Here is a 24173-nt window from a genome sequence, read left to right as displayed (position 1 = left end):
GAAAGAAGGAAAGGAATGAAAAAAGGAGAGAAGGAGGGAAGAAGGGAAGAAGGGAGGAAGGGAGGGAGGGAGGGAGGAAGGAAGGAAGGAAGAGAGGAAGAGAGGGAGGGAGGGAGGAAAGAAGGAAGGAAGGAATAAGAAAGGGAAGGAAGGAATAAGAGAGGGAAGGAAGGAATAAGAGAGGGAGGGAGGAAAGGAAGGAGGAAGAGAGGGAGGGAGGGAAGGAAGGAGGAAGAGAGGGAGGGAAGGAGGGAGATGGAAGGAAGGGAGAGAGGGAGGAAGGGAGGGAGAAAGGAAGGAGGGAAGAAAGGAAGGCCATCCAGTCTAAACCCCCTCATTTTACATAGATCCAAATGAGTTAAATGATTCATCTAATATCACAGAGATAAGATCTGGAATTCAAATACAGTCTCTCTCACACTAAAACCAGTGTTCTTGCTACTAACTACACAGCCTCTGCATTGACTAAGACCTAGTAGCCTTCAGAACCTTTACAGAAGGAGAATTCTGATGAAAAACATGGGTCTGTTATCCTCGTCTAATTAAGAAAAGGAGACTTTGGATTGACCAAAGAACTCTATCATGCTCTATCAACTCGATTATGCTCTGTCACACTTTTCATGTCTACTTGGATAAAACATCAGAATTGATTCCAAAGGAGATGCAAAAAGATCCTGGTGGGGAAGGGGACTCGAGGAAGACAGATGATTCATGTCTGGGCCCCAGAACCAGGAGGTTAATTAATGTAAGCTGAAATATCTGGCAGGATGCTGTTAGACACCCATATTACCAATTAACCCTCAGATCTCAAAAATCACAATGGCTGCAATTAATAGAACATAGGAACCATTCTAATTACATGCTAAGTCTAAGAGGCCAATGTGGGAAGAAGGCTGGCTTTTTTTCTCTTGTTATTTTATTTTTCTTTGCAGCTAAAGCAATTATTGGATTCCTTCAGCATCCTTTTTCCCCCAAGAAATAATATGCTTAAAAAATTAATTTTTAAAAAAGAAAAAGAAATTTAAAAAAAGAAATGGTGTGCCTCTGGGGACAAAGTCATATTCTAGCACACATTCCTCTTGTTCTAGGAAGTTGACACCCATCCCCCCAGACATCTCCCCCATCCCCCTCCCCCACCTTCAGAAGTCTCTCCCCATATGGCATTTACTGTCTTGATCTATTTTAGTCTTTATTATAAAGAGTTAAGTATAGTGTTATATAGTTCTTCCCGAGAAAACAAGAGGACCTTGGTTTTAATTCTTTATCCAATATTATCTCTGTGACCTTGGACAAGTCACATAATCTCTTTAAACTACAGATTGGTCCTGTGTAATGTGAAAGAGTTTGACTTTAAGGACCTTTCAAGCTGTGGATTCTATAATTCTGGACAGAATTCGGTTACTTAGGAAGAACCTTGATAAACCTGAGAGTTTCCAAAATAAGGCAACTGGAGCAGTCAGGTACCTACAGATTGTACCCCATGAGGATCAACTGAAGGAATAGGAGATGATTAACCTAGAGAAAAGAAGCCTTCGTGGGGAACATGATAGCTATTTCAAGTATTTGAATAGTTGTCACTTGGATTTGGGATTAGATTTCTCCTCTTGGTCCCAGAGAGGAGAACTAAGAACAATGCTCAGGAGTCATAAAGAGAGAAACTGAGTAGGGATGTTAGGGAAAAAAACCTAATAATAAAATCTAGTCCAAAGCAGAATGAGCTGTTTTGAGAAGGGATGAGTTTCCTGTCATTAGAGATCTTGAAACAGAGCCTGGATAGTTAAGTAACTTATGGAGATTGTTGTAGAAGAGATCCTTGGGCAAGTATGGATTGGATTATCAGGATACAGTGGATAGAGTGCCAGGCTTGGAGTCAGGAAGACTCATCTTCATGAATTCAAATCCAGCCTCAGACACTTGCTTCGGGACCATGGGCCACGTTAACCCTATTTGTCTCAGTTTCCTCATCTGTAAAATGAGCTGGAGGAGGAAATGGCAAACTACTTCAGTATCTTTGCCAAGAAAATTGCAAATGAGGTCACAAAGAGTCATACATGACTGAAAAGACTACGCCACAACATCAGGGATCAGAAAAGTCTTTTCCTTGAATCAAAACCAGATTGTTGTCTGTTTCTTTATGGCCCAAGAGCTAAGAAGGGCTGGAAGGAATCATGGGCACTAAAGTACCTAATGTAGTGAGTTGCAAGTCTATAAGTACTTTTCCCTCAGACGCTGTACAAATTAGTGAGGTAGAACACCCCAGATTTATATTTTGTAGTTATATCATCTGGGTAAAAGCATTTGCTAGGAGCTAACCACGTCAGCGGGGACTTGTCACTTAGCATTTTGGAAGGATGGACCAATATGGGGACTCCTAGAAGCTGAAGGTAGTCATCACCTTGGGACTCAAGCTACACATCTGTGAGTGCAGGCTGGAGCAGGGGGACTATTTTAGACAGTCAGGCTACATTAATGATGATGGCGGTGGTGCTGGAGGCGATGACTATGACGATAATGATGATAACTGCCTGCTAGCCTCACAAAGCTGTTATAGAAGTGAAGGATTGTTTAGATCCTGCCAAAATAGAATTTGTTTTGAGGGTTTTTTCCAAGATGAGGGATAATGGGACAAAGGGAGCTCTCCCCAAGAGTCTGACTTAAGTTTTTTTTCCTTTGAAGACAAAGAAAAGAGATCAGAAACTCATCTGAGATTTATATTCAGTTGCCTAGAGCACTGAAAAGTGAAGTGACCTACCAAGGTGAAGGGATTAACAGGATCACACCCAAAAAACACCAAAGCCTCCCCCTGCATCCAGGGCCATCTCCAATCATCTTGATCTATATCTGGCCCCTAGATCCAGATGATTCCAGAGGAGAAAGTGAAGTAGGTAACTTTGCACATCCTCCCTCACTTAAATCCAATTCATTTACATGCCATGGTGTCACCTCCCTGATGCGATGATCCTCTTCAAGAAAAAAAGAATAAACAACAACAAAATAATGAATGCAGATCCTCCTGCCTCTAGCCAGCTCTCTTGCCACTATCCCATATTGCCCCTCCTGCTTCCATTTTACCCTCATCATCAACATGGAATTCACTGGATATCAAGCAGAGTATTAAAAAAGGAAAATCATCAGCTCTCAAGGAGTTTACATTACCTCAAAAGAGACAGCATGTCCATATCTCACTCTCACACACACACACACACACACACACACACACACACACACACACAAAATATAGTCAGGATAAATTAAAGGGAGGTAAACACTGATGAGAGGAGGGAGGAGTCAGAAAAGACTTCGTTTAGAAAATTGCATTTGAGTTGAGCTTTGAAGGGACCCAAAGAATTCAAAGAAGCAGAAAGTGGGCTCCAATCATTGGAATATGATCATAAAATGCAAAGGAATTTTTCACCTGCACTATAGAGGCAGGTTTTTTTTTAATTAAAGCTTTTTATTTTCAAAACATATGCATGGATGATTTTTCAACATTGATCCTTGCAAAACCTTATGTCCCAATTTGTCCCCCACTTCTCCCATCTCCCCCCTAGATGGCAAATAAACATGGTAAAAAATATATATATATGTTAAATCCAATATCTGCATACATATTTATAGAATTATCTTGCTGCACAAGTAAAATAAGATCAAAAAGGAAAAAAATGAGAAAGAAAATAAAATGCAAGGAAAAAACAACAAAAAGAGTGAAAATGTTACGTTGTGATCCACACTCAGTTCCCACAGTCCTCTCCCTGGGTATAGATGGCTCTGTTCATCACAAGATCATTGGAACTGGCCTGAATCATCTTATTGAGAAAAATTACATCCATCAGAATTGCTCATCATATAATCTTGTTGTTGTCATGTATGATGATCTCCTGGTTCTGCTCATTTCACTTAGCACCAGTTCATGTAAGTTAGAGGCAGTTTTCTAGCTTGATATTCTCTACAAAAATAAAATCACAGATCAATACTCCCCAAAAAAGTTTATTGTCATCCTCCTCCTCTTCATCATCATAGAGACATCAGGGCTTAGTGACTAGAGAGTGGTCTCAGAGTCAAAAAGAACTGGCTCCATTGACTACTATCTTATAGTATGATCCGGGGCAATTTAAACAGCTAGGTGGTATGACGCATAGACCACTGGGGCTGAAGTCAAGAAGAAATGAATTCAAATTCAGTCTCAGACAGTTATTAGTGTATGATCCTGATCAAGATACTTAACCTCTATTTGCCTTAGTTTCCTTAATTACAAAATAAGAATAAATAGCACTTAACCTCCTGGGGTTGTTTTGAGGAGCAAATGAGATCATATTTAGAAAATAATTAGCACGTACTTGATATATAGTAAGCACTATATAAATAAAAATTAGTGTTATTATTATTACTTTACCTTTGAGTGCCCTGGGCAATTCTCCAAAATTACAAATTGCAAAGAGGATATGAACTTGCTTTGATAGAGGGAATATCTGTCATCAATCAGAAATCCCATGTCCCAGTAAAATCAAGAATCCATTCTCTAACCCTATTATCATTATTACTGCTATTGTTCCAAGACATAAAAAACCCAAATAGGAAGAGATCAGTGACTGTCCAACAGAGAGCTGAGTTCTCAAATTAAACCCAGAGCTCTGCTGATCTCCATGTTCCTGAAGGGACTAAAGATCATTGCCAGTGATTTAGCCAAGTGGAAAAGCACTTAAAAATAAAATAAAATAAATAGTTAAGTGCGTAAATCCAAGGACACAATCAATACACTGTCTATAACAAGAGAACTATGGGAACCCGGGCTCAAAATTTACCCTGCTCTTGGCACAGTTCAGTAGATAAAACACAACTTTGATCCTTTACCAGAATGTAAGAGTTGAGGCAAAGGACCCACGTAATGTCATCAAGTTTGAACTGGGAGGTACCTCAGAGGATATCTAGTACAACTTTCATTTTACAGAAAGGAAACTGAGACCCAGAAAGGTTAAAAGGTCATTGATTTAGAGTTGGAAAGCATCTCAGACACACATTTGCTCCTTTTACAAATGAAGGAAACTGAGGCTCTGGTGACAGAAATCATTTGCCCATGGTCACAGAAGTAGAATTGGAACTCAAGTCTTCTGACTCCAGAAACCACTGATGTTGTTTTCATCACAAATATGTTGTTGTAACAATACCATATGATGATCAATTCTGATGGACGTGGCCATCTCCAGCAATGAGATGAACAAATCAGTTCCAATAGAGCAGTAATGAACTGAACCAGCTACACCTAGTGAAAGAACTCTGGGAGATGACTATGAACCACTACATAGAATTCCCAATCCCTCTATTTTTGTCCGCCTGCATTTTTTATTTCCTTCACAGGCTAATTGTAAACTATTTCAGAGTCTGATCCTTTTTGTACAGCAAAATAACTGTTTGAACATGTATACATATATTGTATTTAACTTATACTCTAATATATTTAACATGTATTGGTCAACCTGACATCTGGGGGAGAGGGGAGAGGGAAGGAGGGGGAAAAATTGGAACAAACAAAGGTTTGGCAATTGTCAATGCTGCAAAATTACCCACGCATATAACTTGCAAATAAAAAGCTATGTAAAAAAAAATAATAATAATAATAATATATGTTGTTGTGAACTGATCCAGCCATTCTGGAGAGCAATTTAGAATTATGCCCAAAGGGCTATCGAACTGTGCATCCCCTTTGATCCAGCAGCATTTCTTTGGGTTTGTATTCCAAAGAGATCATTAAGGAGGGAAAGGGACTCCCATGTACAAAAATGTTTGTGGCAGCCTTTTTGTAGTGGCCAGAAACTGGAAACTGAGCGGATGCTCATCAGTTGGAGAATGGCTGATTATGAATGTTATAGAATATTATTGTTCTGTAAGAAACGACCAGCAGGATGAATACAAAGAGGCCCAAAGAGACACGAAGTGATGCTGAGTGAAATGAGCAGAACCAGGAGATCATTATACATGGCAACAAGATTATACAATGATCAATTCTGATGGACGTGGCTCTTCTCAACAAGATGATTCAGGCCAGTTCCAATGATCTTGTGATGAAGAAGCCACCTAGACCCAGAGAGAGACTAAAGGAACTGAGTATGGTTTACAACATAGCATTTTCACTGTTTTTGTTGTTGTTTGCTTGCATTTTGTTTTTTCTCATTTTTTTCCTTTTTGATCTGATCTTTCTCATGCAGCACAATAATTGTGAAAATATGTATAGAAGAATTGTACGTGTTTAACATATCTTGGATTACTTGCTGTCTAAGGGACAAGGTTTGAAAGAGTGAATGTTGAAAACTATCTTTGCACATATTTTGAAAATAAAAAGGTACTATTTAAAAAAAATTTTAATAAGGTCAAACCCAACTTAGACTTCAGCCTTACTCAGGTTACTTGTAACAAATATTTGTATTAAAGGATGCCAGGATTAAGCATTAATCAAGTTTATTTCTTATCATTTAACAGATGAGGAAACTGGAATCCAAAGCAGTGGGATAATTTACCAAAGGTGATGCCCACTGGGGCAGCTAGCTGGTGCAGTGGATAGAGCACCAGCCTGAAGTCAGGAGGATCTGAGTTCAAATTTGACCTCAGACACGTAACACTTCCCAGCTGTGTGACCTTAGGCAAGTCACTTAACTCCAATTGCCTCAGAAAAAAAAAAAGTCATACCCACTAAATTAGTGGTTTTACAGAGAAGGAAACTGAGGCCCAGAGAAGTAAAATGATTTGCCCATGATGACACAGAAAAAGATATTGGAAGAGGCCTTCAAACTCAGACCTTCTGATTCTAAAGCAACTACATTTCCCACGATTAGCCAGTTGGATACAAGTAGAAAGGTGGCTAGGGCCCACTTATGCAGCCCCACCCAGTTCTGTAATATAATGGAAGATACCACTAGTTCAAGTAAATTGGGGAAGATCTGAGAACAATCCTTGAATGTATTTTTAAAGTGAATGCATTCTGTCCATCCTACAGAGCAGAAACTGCTCTCCAGGGCCCTAGACAAAGCCGGTACCAACCTCCCAATATAATACCCAAGATCTATTTGTGATCATTTTATTAACAGAAACTAGGAGATTGAGGAAGATAAAGAGAGGGAACAGGGCCTGTATGTCCTAAATAATAGATCTGGGCACAGAGCTCTTTACCACCATTTGCATAATCCCACTCATTTAATGATATGTGCAAAAGGATCATTTCCACCCCTTTATTCAGTACACAAATATTTGTTGAGCTCGCATTCAGTGCAGAGCCACCACCAAGTTCTCCCTTCTAGCTTCAATTCAAGAAGAAATCAAATTAAACTCTGGAGAGGGAGGGCAGCCAAAAACCTTAGACCTGCAGAGGGGATTTGGAGTTGCCAGGTACAGCTAATCCAAAACCACATGGAAAATATGACTCAGCTCGCAGACTGGCAAAGCTGGGGGAGAAACGTAGAATAGAAAATGTTAGAGATGAAAAGAGGAGTCTTAGAACAGGGGATGTCAGAGCTGGGAGGGGTCTTAGAACAGGGGATGTCAGAGCTGGGAGGGATCTTAGAACAGGGGATGTCAGAGCTGGGAGGGGTCTTAGAACAGGGGATGTCAGAGCTGAGAAGAATCACTTAAGCCAGCTTTCTTATTTTTCAGACAGAAAAATGAAGGCCCAGAGAGATGAATTCATACAAAGCATTCATAGCAAGTACCAGAACCACTATTTGAACTAGTTTCCTAAGTGGCACAATGAATAGAGTACCAAGTCTGGAGTCAAGAAGATTCATCTTTATGAATTCAAATCCAGTCTCAGACATTTAGTAGCTATGTGACCCTGAGCAAAGCACTTGACCCTACTTGCCTTAATTTCCTCATCTGTAAGATGAATTGGGGGAAAATAATACCAAACCACTCCAGTTTTTCTGTCAAAAAACCCCAAACAGGGTCACAACAACGAGTCAGATACAACTGAAAAAATGACTGAACAACAATTTTATATCCAAGTTTAAAGTTTATTCTGCCATATGCTGCTCTCATCTCTAAGGTACCATTAATCTTTGACATTTCATGTTCTCAGGCCTCTCCCCGCTCTGAACTTCTCTGCTCTTGGGTCTCTCTCACTTCTGATTTCTCCGTGCGTTTTTAATTTTTAATAACAGCTTTTTATTTTCAAAACACTTGCAAGGAGTTTTCAACATTCACCCTGGCAAAACCTTTTCTCCTTCCCTTCTCTCCTCCCCTTCCCCTAGCCAGTAAGCAATACAATATAGGTTTAACATGTACAATTCTTTTAAACATATTTCCACATTTATCATACTGTGCAAGAATGATCGAGCTGTGTTTTAAGGTCTCATTCAGCTTATCCATTTCTATTTTCCTCCAAACATCTCAGTGGCTTCCGTGCCTCTTCCTATCACTCTGCTTGTCTAAAATATTTATTCTTTGAAGCCCAGCTCATATAATCTCTCTCCCACGAAACCCTCCCTGAGAAGCCAAACACACACATACGTACCCAGAAAGCGGGTGTAAGATATTGAGATTTCAGAGAAAGCCTTCATTAAAATGGGCAACCCAGTGGTGTAGGGGAAGGAGCATTAGACTGAATGATAGAAGATGCCGGTTCTGGTCCAAGCTCCAAGACTGGCCAGATCACTCCTTTTCTTTTCCAGTCTTCCCTCTCTTTATATTTACTGTGTCACTCCTGAGAAAGTCACTTAATCTCACTAAGTTTCCATTTTCTCATCTGTAAAATACTTTTAATAATCTCCCACCCCCTTTCCCAGGGCTATTGTGAGACTCAGATGGCATAATATTTGAAACATACTTGGCAGACATTCAGGTCAATAGCATCATCATCATTATTCTTCTCTGGACTTAATTTCCTCATCTGAAAATAAGAGTTTTGGACAAGATGCTCTCAACATTTATAAAGCACCTACTATGTGCCAGGCATCATACTAGGCATTTTATAAATATCATCTCATTTGATTCTCACAACTCAGGGAATTTGATTAGCCCCATTTTACAGTTGAGGAAGTGACTTACCCAAGATCACATGGGAAAATTATATCCAAGGTTAGATTTGAACCAGATCTCTCTACCTCTAGGCCCAATACTCTATCCACTATTCCACCTAGTGTCTTCTACTTCATCATGAAATGCTGAAAGGTCCAAGTCAGTGCTTTTTTACATCATTCAAAAGGCCTTGTGGATGTCGGGCACTCTATTAGGTAAGAGAAGCAAGTGCTTTTCTGAAAGAATTAAATGCTACTAGAGGGAAGAGGGGATTGGAAATGGAACAAGGACACATAATTAAATATCAAAAAATACAAAGCAATTTTTTTTTTGCAATAAGGGAAAAATGACAATCGGGGAATCAGGAAAAGTCTGATATAGAAGACAGTACTTGAGGCGAACAGTGAAAAAGAACCAAGCTTATCCACGAAGCAGAGTTGATAAGGATTGGTGCTCCAGACAGGGGGTCAGCCTGTGCAAAGGCATGGAGATAGAACATGGGATATCACGCATGGGACAACAGTAAGATGGCCAATGTTAGAAGATGGTGGGATTTCATAGGAAAGACAAGTCACTGACTTTCCCTCAAGCTCATCTCCTGGCCAGCATTTCCTTTGAGAATTCAAAATAATCCTAGTCCAACCCATAGAAGATCTTCACCTGGGGATGGTTAATTAGTGGATCTCACGGTGTGGGAAAACATCAAATAGTCTAGGCCCTGTCTCATTATCATTATACAAAGCTCTGATGATAATTGCCCACCTGGGGTAATTCACACTTTTATTCACTCCCTCCGCCTGAGAATTTCTTCAACTGCCTTGAAGACCAGTTAAAAACAAAACAAGAATGACTAATTAGGAAGCCTATTTTTAAAGTAATCCTAACATTTCCCAGAAATGTACAGAGGCCAGGGGTTTCCTACTACATAACAGTGATACCTGCAGTCCTACTTCCATGACTGCAGGCATCTACTTGTTCCTACAAAAGCAATAAGAGGGTTCTAACGAGGTTCCTTTTTCTAGAAAATCCTAAATTTTCAGAAGCAGCTAAGTGGCAGAAGTGGATAAAGCATTGGGCTTGCAATCAGGAAGACTCAATTACCCGTGTTCAGAGCTGAACTCAGACATTTAGTAGCTGTGTGTCAAGCAAGTCACTTGACCCTTTCTGACTCAGTTTCCTCATCTGTAAAATGAGCTGAAGAAGGATCTTTGCCAAGAAAACCCCAACTAGGGTCACAAAAAGTCAGACACAACAACAAAAATTTAAAGGTTGAAGATTGGAGAAATAGATTGTCAGAGCTAGGAGGGACCTAAGAACTGGAAGGAAGGAAGAAAGGAAGAGAGGAAGGGAGGAAAGAAGGGAGGAAGGCAAGAAATAAGGGAAGGAGGGAAGGAGGGAAAAAGGAAATTCTCTCTCTCTCTCTTCCCTATTCTCTCCCTATTTTCTCTCTCCTTCTCCCCTACTCCTCTCTCCTCCTCTCCTTCTCCTTCTCCTTCTCCTCTCCCTCTCTCTCTTCCCCATCCCACACATACGCATGGAACTCCTGATGTTTGGAACTCATTCTGACTTTAGCTCACCTGAGCCCTTCCATCAACTTGGATACACGTGGGTCTCTAGTGCAAAGTAGTTCCTCAAACAACTTCTTTCTAATTCAAGTCAATTAACACATATTAAATGCAGCCCGTGTGTGAGCCTCCAAGAAGGAAGAGTCAATAAGAAAAGAACCCTTTCTTAACTCTAATTTAACTGCTGTGGTCCTTTCTCATCAGCAGAGGTGGCTCCCCAAAGAGCTTGGGTTGCAGCCGTCTCCATGTTGCTATGTCACGGGATGGATGAAGTCCTAAGAAAAGGTCACTGGAAAGTCAATGTCATTCATTTGAAGAAAACCTGCTTCTATCACTTGCCATCCTAGTCCATTAGGAAATGCTTCAAGAGGATTGAAATTTTAATAGTTTTTGTCAAATCACATATCTTGTAAATAAATCTGCTGGAATGTACTAATAAAAATCTATCTTTGTTGAGCTGCTTCAAAGAGGTCTCCAACTCCCCTCCCTTCAGCAGACTCAAATGAAAAATAGATGTTACCTGATTTTTTGGGTAAACACAATTTTCTCAGGACTGAAAATATTTCCATAAGAAAACAAAAAGAAGGGAGGGAGGGAGAGAGATTAGTCAGGCCTCTTTCCTAAAACTCTGACAACTATGACTTTTCATTACTCTCACCTCTCTGAGACTTAGTTCCTTCATTTGTCAAATCAAGATATTTATCTCCCAGAGATGCTGTAAGGGATAAATGAAATAATTTACATAAACTTTACAAATCTTAGAGCACTACAGAAACATGAGCTATTCTTAGGATCATAGTTCTGAACTTGAAAGGGACCCTCAGAGATCAGAGGTATCAATTACCTCCCAGTGGTCTGAGCCAGATTAAAATATAATTGGGAAATGTTTAGCAAAATAAATTAAAAACAATTATATAGATGTTAACTTGTGGTTTTCTAAATCAACAAGTCGTTATAGGGAGTCCTTTCAATCACTAATCTTAGTCTATACCCTCATTTTACAGATGAGGACATTGAAGACCAGGGAGGTAAAGTCACTTTCTAATATCATCAGAGATGGGATATGAACCCACTTCCTGTCAAACAGAACTACAATTTCAAGCCAGAAGGATTATGATGACATGACCAAGGCCCAGGACAAAACCTTGAGGGACAATTACAGTTAGAGGGTATGATCTAGAAGAGAAAGAGGAGTCATAAGTAGGAGGACAATCAGGAAAGAATGGTGTCCCGAAACCTAAAGAAAATAAGGATGATTGATAGTATCAAAGGCAGAAGAGAAAGCAAGGAGAATGAGGGTTAAGAAAAGGCCATTGGATTTGACCACTGAGAGATCACAGATAACTTTGGAGAGAGTAGTTTCAATGGAATGATGAGGTCTGAAGTCAGATTGAGAGGAGATGATATGGAAGCATCAGTTATAGGAGGCTTTTTCAAGGAGTTTAGCCACAAAAGATAGGAGAGATACTGGTGATATTAGTGGTAAAAGAATCAAGTAAGTTGGGAGAGAAATGCTCATGTTTGCAGACAGCAAAAAAGAGGCAATGGACAGAGGTTGAAAATAAGTGATTAAATGGGAATGAGAAGAGGCGATCCATTGCAGAAGAAAGAAGGCAATGGAATCATTTGTGCTTCTGGAATTGTGAGTCTTGGCAAGGAGAAGGACCACCTTCTTCATATAAAAAAAAGGAGAAGGAGACATGATTGAGGAAGGATGAAAAGATTTGGAAAAGTCAATGTGGAGAGCACGATAGTGAGTTGATGAAAGAGGTGCAGAAAAATTGCCTGTAAGCAGTGAGAGCCCAATTAAGGTTGCATAACATGAATTTGTAGTGAGTCCAATCAGAACGATTTGCATGATTTTCTTCCTCAGTTAAAGGCATCTGTGTAGGAGCAAAGCTAGTGATGGTAGATATTATTCACGGCTTAGTAGGGCACAATTGGTGATATGATAATAAGGCTAGAGATTCAATAAAAGAGAACAATAGAACTGAATTAGTTCACCAAAGGCTCAAGTTGGAAAAAAGGAAATGGAAAAGGAAAAAGTGCAAGAGAGATGATTTGGGAGAGAACTGAGGGGTTCGGGGACTGATGGGTCACAGTGTGAACAAAGAGTAAGGCAAGACAGAAGGAGAAGTGGAATGATAGAGACCAGATGTCTGCTTGTTAAGAATATTCCAGAGAACGTTCTCATCCACATCTGGTTGGAATTGTGTGAATGCTAAAGTCCCTCTCATCAGTGGGATTGAGAAGAATGATAGCTAACATTAAGAGTTTTAAAATTTGTCAAGTGCTATGAATGTAGTCTCTCTTTTGATCTTCACAACAATCCTCTGAGGTAGGTGCTCCTGCCATCCCAATTTTACATAAGAGAAAAAATGAAACACAGAGAAGTGCCTTACCCAGGACCGTATAACTAATAAACTCCTACGGTGAACGAAGACCTTCAGACTCAATACTATCTACTCCACCTGCAGTGAAAAAGAGTCTGACTACTTAAGAACCAGCCAAGCTACCATAATAAAGGTCCATTGCCAAGTTATTTTTGATCACTTAATTAACAAGCCCTTATTCTGGGGCAGTGGATAGAGCACTGAGCTTGAAGTCAGGAAGATTCATCCCTTTGGGATCAAATCTAAGCTCAGATACTTATTAGCTATGTGATCTTGGACAAGTCACTTAACCTTGTTTGCCTCAAGTGGGCAAAAACAAGTGGGAGAACGAAGCAGTAAAAAAACTCTGGTACCTTTGCCTAGAAACCCCAAATGGGCTCAGAAATGACTGAAGGACACAACTATTCTGCTCCAGATCCTGTGTTAACAAAGAGTTCAAAGAGCCCAATTTAGGTTAAATTGGGGGGAGCAGGTGAGGAAAGCTCCCTAATGAGAAATTTTCTGTAGTGAAATGGGCTTCCTCAAGTAGTGATGAGCATCTCCTCCTTGGAGGTCTTTAAGCCAAAGCTGGGCTTATCAAAGCCTATTAAACAGGATTTCTTTCAGGTGTAGATTAGATTAGATGGACACTAAGTCTATGCTAAGTCTCAATTCCTGGATTTTTATAGTTGGCACCAGATATACAAAGACAAAAATCCATATTTTTGCCTTCAAGGAGATGTGTCCATATATAGTCCCATGGGGAACTCAAGAAACACTGCTGCTGGACAGAAAAGACCTCAAACAGCAGGGGGAGTCCTTCTAATCTCCGATTCCCTCTGTTGATTATATACAATTTAGTCTGTATCAGTCTTATTTGTAGAGTTGTTTTCTTGTTTTTTTCTCTACTAGAAAGTGAGCTCCTTGAAAACAGGAATTGTTTTTGGCCTTTTTTTTTTTTTTGATATCCCTACTACCTAGTCCAGTGTCTTGTACATAGGAGGTGCTTAATAAATGCTCATGTATTGAGTAATTGATCTCTGAGCTTCAGTTTCTTCCTCTATAGAATGAGGGCGTTTAGATGGTCTCTAAGTTCCCTTCCAGATCTCACTCTATAATCCCATATGAAATTATCCAGTGCTCAAGGTCCAGTGGGAAATCAGTGTCAAGAATGGTGATTTAAACTCAAAGCTTCTGATGCCGTCCCCAGAGCCCTTTGCAGTCAACCACATTACCTGGGCCAAGAAAAGGCTTATCCTCCAGAGATGAGAGGCTCACACAGATAATTTCAAGGCTCCCAAGGTGCAAGTGGTTTGTGATTGAATCGAAAACCTATAAAAAGGACTGACTTTTCCCACCTCCCAGAAACCTTAGTCCTTTCAACAGAGGTGAGATCACAGCTTTCAAGAGCAATGAAGCACACTTCAGCACCTCAGCTCTATAGTTCTAATAGCTTCAGTCAAGGGGAAATTCAACACCAGAGGTGAGAAAACACACGTTCCCTCACAACACCTGGATCTGAAGACTTGTCTGAAGTGGTCACTGCTGTTTATGAAATCATTTCTACGCCCTGTCCCTAATTTTTGCCCAATCAGAGAGACAAGAAAAGGCTTCAGGTAGAAGATAGGAATGGAATTGAATTTCATAAAAAAGAAAACTAGGAATTTCAAGTGGGAGACATGGCAGATATAGGGGATAGCCTTTGCAAAGGCAGAAATGGGAAAAGGGAGAGAAAACAGCAAGAGGGTGGGTGAGAGGAAAATGCTAATAAGTCTGGAAAGAGAAGTTCTAGGCAAAAATCATACTAAAGTTCACTTATCAGAGCAGAGGTGAAGGGAGATGGGAGTCATGACAAAATGGAAGTGACAGTGAAGGAAACAACTGGGACATGATATGGAAGATATAGTGGAAATTCATCTGTCAGAGCTAGTCTACACTACTGGCATTATTAACCATCCTCTCCTCAATAATATACTCTTCTCTAGGTCTTCATGACACATATTCTCATTCATATTCATTCATTCTCTCTCTCTCTCTCTCTCTCTCTCTCTCTCTCTCTCTCTCTCTCTCTCTCTCTCTCTCTCTCTCTCTCTCATTTCTTCTCTTCCTCTTCCCTCTTAGATCCTTCTCAATCACTTTTGCTCTATCATCATCCATATCACACATACTCCCTACTTCTAGGTATTCCACAAGGGTTAGTCCTGGGTACTTTCCTTTATTTAAACTCTTTCATGTGGTGACCTCATCAGCATCCAAGGGTTCAACTATTGTCTCTACATGAGTGATTCCCAGAATATCTAGCTAGCCTTCATTTCACTCCTGGGCTCCAGATCTGCATTTGTCAATTGGCAATTGGATATTTCAAACTGGATATCCCATAAGTATTGCAAAGTCAACTTGTTAAAAATAAGACAATGGATCATGGAACAAAAACTTGAAAAGCCTCTGAAAAGCTTCAGAAGCTTTTAATCTAACCCTCCCATTTAACAGAAGAGGAAACCAAGAGGGCAAGTGACTTGGGCAGGATCATATAGGTAGTAATCACCAGGGTTACAATTGGAACTCGGATTCTAATTCCAAAGTCGGTGTTTTTTGGGTCATTATCACACTGCCTCTTAAATCACCTTTTCTGCCCCTCCCACAAACTTCCTATTTCGGGTACCCAACCTCAGTGCCATCCTAGGCCCCGCACTTTCCCTTACCCCACAATCCAATTACATGCTAATTGGTCTTTTCCATTCCATTTCTTACGCATATCCCCTTTCTTTCTACTCACACAGCTACTACCTAGCTCAAGACTTCACTGTGTCAAATTGGGACTTCTACAATACCTTCCCAGCAAGCCCTCCAATTTCAAGTCTAAACTCCTTATTACCTCTACCACCAAATGTCAAGTCCTTTATTTGGTGCAACAAGCCTTTTGCAACCTGGACTCAGGCTTACTTGTGAACCTTATTCAAATCTTATTAAAAGCTACTTTCTTCTGAGCCACTCAATATAGTCTAGCCAGGACCTAGACCAACTCTTGGAGAATACCCAGAATTGGGGAATAGAGAGTATGTGTGATATGGATGATGACAGAGGAAAAGCCATTGAAAAGAAATGGTCCATTCTGGAAAGCAACATGGACTATGCCCAAAGGGCCATCAAACTGCATATTCTTTGATCCACCAGTGACCCATACTAGGTCTATATCCCAAAGAGATCATAAAAAAGGGAAAAGGACCAACATGTGCAAAAATGTTTGTGGCAGCCCTTTTTGTAGTGGCAAAGAACTGGAAACTGAGTGGATCCCCATCATTGGAGAATGGCTGAATAAGTTATGGCATATGAATGTTCTATAAAAAGTTACAGGATGATTTCAGAAAGGCCTGGAGGGACTTACACGAACTGATGCTGTGTGAAATGAGCAGGACCAGGAGATCATTGTACACAGCAACAGCAAGATTATACATTGATCAATTCTGATGGACGTGGATCTTTTCAACAGCAAGGTAATTCAGGCCAGTTCCAATGACGGATAGAGCCATTCTACACCCAGAGAGAGGATTGTGGGAACTGAGGGTACATCACAACATAGTATTTTTACTTTTTGTTGTTGTTGTTTGCTTGCATTTTGCTTTCTTTCTCTTTTTTCCCTTTTGATCTGATTTTTCTTGTACAGCATGATAATTATGGAAATACATATAAAAGAATTTCACGTTTAATGTATATTGGATTGATTGCTAGGGAAAGGGGTAGAGAAAAGGAGGGAGAAAAAAATGGAACACAAGGTTTTGCAAGGGTGAATGTTGAAAACTGTCTATGCATGTGTTTTGAAAATATAAATTCTTTTAAAAAATTAATTCATGCAGCAAAAAAAGCAAAGCAAAGGAAAGGAAGAGAAGGAGAAACAAGAGAGAACAATGTCATGAAGATCCAGAGAATAGAGCCCCTCTTACTGTTCTTGGGGCAGCTAGGTGGCGCAGTGCATAGACAGCTGAGCCCCAGCCAAGAAGACCTGATTTCAAATTTGACCTCAGTCACTAGCCCTGTGACTCTGGGTCAGTCACTTAACTCTATTTGCCTCAATTTCTTCATTTGTTAAATGAGTTAGAGAAGGAAATGCCAAACCACTCTCTCTTCCAAAAACAACCACCATCACCTAAATGGGATCCCAAAGAGTTGGAAATGACTGAAAACAACTAAACACCAACTATCCCTCTTATCTGACTCTCAGTCTCCAGTCTGACGCTTTGCACTCACTATTTCCCATACCTGCATTGAATGAAATGCAATGAATGCCACAGTTTGAATCTCTAGTTGGATTGAAAACTCTCTCCAAGTGTTCCCTTTGACACAAGTCCTTTCTACTTACCCCAGCTACAAAGGTGGTGAGCAAACTACCCTCGTATCTTATCTATTTTTACACAGCTTGTATATAACTAAATACAATCATAGCATTCATATAGCACCTACATAAGGCTGCTAGTGGCTTAGTGGATAGATCTGAATGTGAATTCAAGAAGTCTGAATCTGAATCTGAAGTCAAGAAAATCTGAGCTCCAATCCAGCCTAAATAGGTGACCTTGGCCAAGTCACTTAAATTTTGGTTACCTAACAACATGAATCTACTGGAGAAGAAGATGGCAAACCACTCCAGTATCTTTACCTAAGATGGGATTAGACAAAGTCTGAATATGACTGAATAAACAAAAAGCACCTATTATGGGTCAGTCATATTACATAATGTTAAGTATATTACAAATATTATGTCATTTGGATCTTCACAACAACCCTGGGAGATGTTTCCTTTTATTAATGTCCTCATTTTACAGCTGAAACTGAGGCAGTGCTTAAATGACTTGCCCAAGTATTTCACGTAGCGAGTGAAAGAGGTGACATTTGAACTCAATTCTTCCTGAACCCAAGTTGACTATTTTGATTTTGTCTTTATACTCCTAATATACATTTACACACACACACACACACACACGTATGTATGTATGTGTATGTGTATATATATATATATATATTATATATATATATAAAACTTACAGGCTATCACTTTAATATATATATAATTTGTATGTATCTTATAATTTTAAGGTTTTCAAAGCACTTTACAAATGTTACCTCATTTTATCTTCACAATACCCCTAGGAGTGAGATGCTATTGTTATCTTCATTTTACAGATGAGGAAACTGAGGCATGAAGAGATGTGACTTGACCAGGATCACATCAGTTCATAAGGAGCCAAGGCAGGATTTTAATATAGTTATTCACTACGCCAAGCCCAGTGCTCTATCCATGAACCACATCTAGCTGCCTGTAGATATCAGGTAGGATTTGAAGCCTTGTTTTGCCGAACCTTCCTGAATTCAAATCAGGCGTGGCTTGAGCTAGATGGCTTTTGATATCCCTTCCAAACTTGAGCTTCTATCAATTCATCAGAGTGAGAGCACTTGCAATAATGGGAGAGCAGCCTGGCAAGGGCCCAGGATCACCTTGCTCCTGTGAGCATGTATCAGAGGAAAGCTGATGAAGGGACTGAGAGGCTTTATCCTTCTAAGTGGTGTTTGCATATTAAAATCATGGGCTCTGGGCTGGAAGGATCCTCAGGGGCACATCAAGTGCTGCAGTAAAAGTGAGGAAGACCCAAGTTCAAATCCCACCTCAGATACTTAACTGTGTGACTCTCTGGGTCTGTTTCCTCAGCTGGAAAATGAACTAGAAAAGAAGATGGCAATGGATTCAATTGGATTCAGTGGAGTTGAAGGTCCCTTCCAGTTCTAAAGCTATGATCCTATGATTCCCCTTCATTTTATAGAAGAGCAAACAGATTCAGAGAGATTGAGGCTTGCCAAAGGTATCTGTTTCCACAGTCAGTGCTCTATCCAAGGTACCATTATTTGTTTAAGAAGCTAATTATCCCTTAAGGGGCCGCTAGGCGGTGACATAGAGCACAGAGCATTGGTTCAATTCTGGCCTGAGACACTATCTAGCTGGGTGACCCTGAGCAAGTTATTTAAGCCTATTTGACTCAGTTTCCACATCTGTAAAATAAAGGAAATAGCAAACCACTCCAGTATTTCTGCAACCATGGAGGCAACATTCTGAAAGGGCATCCTTTGCACTGTATTGGAACACTCATTCTACTGGAATTAGGGAGAGAGGATCTAAATTTAAGTTCTTTTTTTTCCTACCCACTGACTCTGTGACCTTGAGTCAATTTTGTAACCTCTCTGAATTTTGGTTTCCTCCTTTGAAAAATAGGAATAATAACAATACCCCCCACTCCATCTAATTCACCAAGTTATAATGCTCAGACCTGCTAAGATATAATAAATTACTCTACAAATATAAGTTGTTATGACCATTGTTGGTATTGAAGTATAGCTATCTTTAATAAAATGGTGCATGTGAAGCACTAAAGCACTGGGCAAATACTAGTTCTTATTTTCATCCTTTGGAGAGGGCAGAAGAACAATCCCCTACCCAGATCTTAAATGCTTCCACCTCAACGCCCACAATCTGGGCAAATATGAGTCTTGCAGAAGCTAAATGGTTTTCCTTTCCTCTGTAAAAGACTTACAGTAATGAGAAAGCTTTTACTCCTGATTTTTTTCCATATTAATAAAAAATAAATAAATGCTGGCCATAGAGCACAAGCTTCTTGAGGGCATTTTTTCTCTCTGCATTACAACCCCAGTACCTAGAACCAGGCCTGGGCACATAGTAAGTGCTGAAATATTGTTTAAAAAAATAAATCCAAGTTACAACTGACAAAATGGGGAACCAGAGGATCATAAAGCTGAAAATGATCTGAAAGGCATAGAATGGTAGAGCTTGGAAGGGCCTTAGAATAGGAGATGGCAAGATAATCTAATTCAATCTCCCCATTTGTAAAATACACACACACACACACACACACACACACACACACACACACACAATGGAGTCATATCAGAGGGGAAACCAAGTTACAGCAACATAATAACCTGCTACAAGGCACAAGGCTTAAGATTGTGCCACAGGGGCCACTTTCCTCTCTCCCTCAACACTAAGGCAATATTTCATACCTGTAGAAGGAAAAGATAAATGAAACTCCTTAACTTTCAGAGAGGGTACAGAAGGTCAGAAGGTTCTCATCAGATTCTGAAAGGCACCTGCTCCTAGACCACTTGATCAGAGGCTACCTTGATATTTCTAAATAGTCTCCTCTATTTCTGTCCCCTTCCCCAAAAATCTAACCTGGAATCTGTATAGTTCTGGGCCTAAAAATGAGTAAGCTTTCATCCCAAACCTACTTCTTGAAAACATTTGGCCAAGAGAGAAATCCCAGAATCTCTGAGTTTAAAGGGAACTTTGAGGCCATGTCACTGACCAAGAATCCTCTCTACTGCCTGGCCAAAAAATGGTGATCAAGCCTCTGCTGGAAGTCCTCCAGTGACAGGAAGCTCCCTACCTCTGTGGGCAGCCCAGGGTACTCTGGGACAGCTCTCAGAATAGGGAAGATTTCCCCCTCATCGAGCTCCAATCTGGCTCTTCCACTCATGCTCTTGGTTGGTTAAGCCCTTTGGAATCAAGTAGAACAAGATCAAGTCCTTCAAGGATTTGAGGAAATATCAGTCAATCGATAAGCATTTATTAAGGGCCTCCCCTGTATCAATGGGTATAGTCACTGACTAAGCATCTCCAATTCCTTCAACCCATCCTCATATGAAGTAGATCCGAGGCCCTTCACGTTCCTGATTTCCCTCCTTTGGACGCTCTCCAGGCTTTCAATATCCTTCTTTAAACTATGGTGAGAGCTACAAAAGATTCCACAGGAGATCTAACAAGGATAGAGGGCAGTCTGATCATCAATAACCCTGGCAGCTAGAACCATCCAATGCAACCCACATCATACTCTCTTTTCTGGCTGCCATATCACACTTCTGGTTCATATTTAGCTTGTAGGTCCATTAATACCAACAGATCCTTTTGGGACTGCTGAAATTCCATGTCTCTAACAACATATACATATGTGACAGATTTTTTCATGCTCAAGTTCAAGACTTTACTTTTATCCAATTCAACCTAATTCTCTTTCTAGCCTATCAAGATTCTTTGGGATCCTATCTTCTGTTCTATTCATAGTTTGGTGTATTTAATAACAAATAACATTTATATATTCGTTTGCAAAGCACTTTATGTACACCAACCCCTAGAAGATCTAATTAGTCAGAAGACCATTATTATCCCCATTTTACAGATCAAGAAACTGTTCTAAAAGAAAGTAGATGATTTGCTCAAAGTCACCGAGTTAATAAATGTCAGAGGGTGGATTTGAATACAGATGTAACTCCATATTTTGTATTCTATTCCCCCCTACACTATAATGCTTCATTAACATCCATACCATTGCTAATAATGCTAAACACCATACAGTTCAATATAAACTCTTAGGGTATTCCACTAGAGATCCACTCCCAAGTGAGAATCAAATATATTGACTCCACTTTGGGGTCAGTCATTCAATCAGGTCCAAATCTACCTGATCTCACTGTCATCTGGGTCATGATTCTCTAGTTTATTCCCCAAGAGCAATTAGAGATAATCAAATGGCTCACTAACATCTGAGAAAACCATCTACAACATTCTCTTAATCTGCCAGTCAAATAACTCATTCACAAAAGGAGGAGGGGATGCTAGCTTGAAAGCTGTCCTTGATGAAGCCATGTGATCACAGCTTACCTTTTTAAATAATTGATATTAACTATCAATAATACATTCAGGAATATTGATGTTATTATTGTTCATTCATAGCAGACTCTTCATGATCCCAGTTGGAGATTTCTTGGTAAAGACACTGGAGTGGTTTGCCATTTCCTTCTCCAGTTCTCTTTTTTCAGATAAGGAAACTAAGGCAAGTAGGGTTAAGGGCCTTGCCCAAGGTCATATAGCTAGTAAGTGTCTGGGACCAGATTTGAACTCAGGAACACTCATCTTCCTGATTTCAGGGCTGGTGCTCTATGTACTAAGGTACCCCCTAGCTGGCCTTTCAAAAATACTGCCAGCAAAGTCAAGTTCATGGGTCAGTCTATATTTGACAAAGTCCATTCTCTTCAAAAAAAAAACCCTCTACCTTGGGACAACCTTTGGGACTTTTTTCTCTCCATGAGCCTCAGTTTCCTCATCTGTAAAATGAGGAAGTTGGAATGGATGTCTTCCAAACCTCTTCTAGCTCTGTCTATGTTCCCATGAACCTTTGAGGAAACTTAGTTATGATTTCTAGATTGCAAGCCAAGGACCTCCAAAGAGTATGATACTTATTCCATGAGGCTTTCCAATGCATTTTAAAGCAGTATGCTCAGATTTGGAGAAAGTGTGAATTGCTCTTGGAGTTAAGAAGAGCTGAATTCAAGTCTTGACTCTGACTCGTGTGCTCTGTGGTTCTGGGCAAGTGCTTAAGACCTCTCTTGAAGACTATTAAGCTGCAATTGGTAGAGACGTTTCATCAGTTGAGAGTTCCCATTTGGAACTGAGTTTCTTCCTCAGTCAAAGAAGGGAACTGGAGTAGAATCATAACCAAATTCTCCCTGAGCTCCAACAATCTGGGATCTTGAGATGACTCCTCAGGGCCCCCAAAAAAGATCTGGCCAGTGTGGACTTTGGCGTTATTGATTTGAGAGTTGCTAGGGCCCACTAAGAAATCGAATCCTGCCATAGGCTGATCTGAGTCCACTTCACCCAGCTATTGCTTCATTGGGTCCAGACCCTTGGAAGCCACTCTCCAGCCAGCTACTTATTGCCCTGATGGAGAAACATGGCCATGAAACCACTTGGGGCCCACTCTGGCCCCAATAATCATTCTCATTATGCCAAACCACTCAGTGTGGTTATAAGGGGCGGCTGAACATAAGAAGCAAGCCTGTTCCTGTGAAGGATCCCAGAGAGACCCTGGGGACCCCAGGAAGCTTGGTACCTGCAAAAGCCTGGGAAATCTCAACCCTATGCCAAATGCTCTCCAGCATCAGCGCCATCAAAGCTTGTACAGACTTTCAGATCTTGCTCTCTCATCTCCACCAGGACGTTGCTAAGTAAGGATGTCATTTCTCTCCTGACCTTCAGGAGTCCAGGGGGGGAAAGGGCTCCCTAACATCCCCAAAATAGTGTCTGAAATTCAGAGGACAGCCTGGAGGGATGATGAAGGACCCCTCGGAGAAGCCTAGGGAAGAGCAAGGGATTTGACACTGGAAAGGACCTCATCGGTCAACTGATCCAACCTCTTCACTTTTCAGAGGGGGAAACTGAGGCCCGGAGAGGAAGGGAACTGACCGCACAAAAGGGACCGATAAAGAGAATGACCAGAGTCTAGAATGCAAATATCCTCGAGGGTCTCCCTCCCCAGTTCAGACTGGGAAATTTCGGGGGAGGAGGGAGGAAGAAGGAGGGGGAGGGAAGGGAAACAGGAGGCTGCGGCTCCCGGGCGCTGCGCTGCTCCCGGCCACCTGTGCCTCTGCTGAGGGAGGACGCCTCCCCCTGCCGGGCCGCACTGCGGGACGGACCTGGGCTCGAAGGTGGGGCGGGGGTTGTTCGGGGATCTGGGGCCGGGACCGGGAGCTCCCCTCTCTCCGCCCCTCCCTCGGGAGGACCATAAATCCCCCTCCAGCCCCCAGATCTCGAGGACAGACTGCCTCCGCCCCGGGCCGGCCACGGCCGGGAACAAGAAGCTAGGGCAGGCTAAGGAAGGGAAGGGAATTGGAGTTCCGAATCAAACCCACCATCCTCCCTCAGCCGCAAATGCTCCCTCGGCGCGGCAGAGACCCAGGAGTCCCGGGCATCCCAGGGCGCCCCCTTCCCCGATTGCCTCGGTACCTCGAGCTGCGGTCGCTCCCGCCCCCCGCGCACCTGGCCGGCCGCTTACCCTGCTCCCAGGCTGGGCTCCGCCCGCGGCGTCCAGCTCCTCTAGCTGCTGGTCTGGCCGGCCGCCCGCCTCTCCGCAGCTGCGTCCATGGCAGCCTCCCGAGCTCCCCCCCTCCCCAACCCCGGACCCGCTCCGCCCCCAAAGTAGTTCCCCACCAGTGGCCCTGGGATCCCGCCCCCCCGCCGGCCAAATGGTACCCGCGGCCACTGGCTCCGGGGCAAGGACGGCCTCAGCCTCCCAGCAGAAGGCACTTGTTGCTCTCGGAGGGGTTCTCGGAGCCAGAGAAAGGGGGTCGGGGTGCTGTGGAGGTCCCCGTGTGCCCCAACCCACTCCAGTGTCCAGAG

The 24173-nt window shown here is 41.5% G+C and overlaps 1 protein-coding gene across 1 annotated transcript in view; it reads right to left on the bottom strand.

The window, feature by feature from the left end:
• RPH3A (rabphilin 3A) overlaps positions 1–23924 on the bottom strand; it is a 347889-nt gene extending 323965 nt beyond the window's left edge. Inside the window, exon 1 of the mRNA XM_051972819.1 lies at positions 23830–23924. The gene's annotated coding sequence lies outside the window, so the exon portion shown is untranslated. The remainder of the gene's footprint in view (positions 1–23829) is intronic.
• Positions 23925–24173: the final 249 nt, after the last annotated feature.

The sequence above is a fragment of the Antechinus flavipes genome, chromosome 1 (genome assembly GCF_016432865.1).
Source record: "Antechinus flavipes isolate AdamAnt ecotype Samford, QLD, Australia chromosome 1, AdamAnt_v2, whole genome shotgun sequence".
NCBI lineage: Eukaryota > Metazoa > Chordata > Mammalia > Dasyuromorphia > Dasyuridae > Antechinus > Antechinus flavipes.
This window is presented reverse-complemented; position numbering and strand designations above follow the sequence as displayed.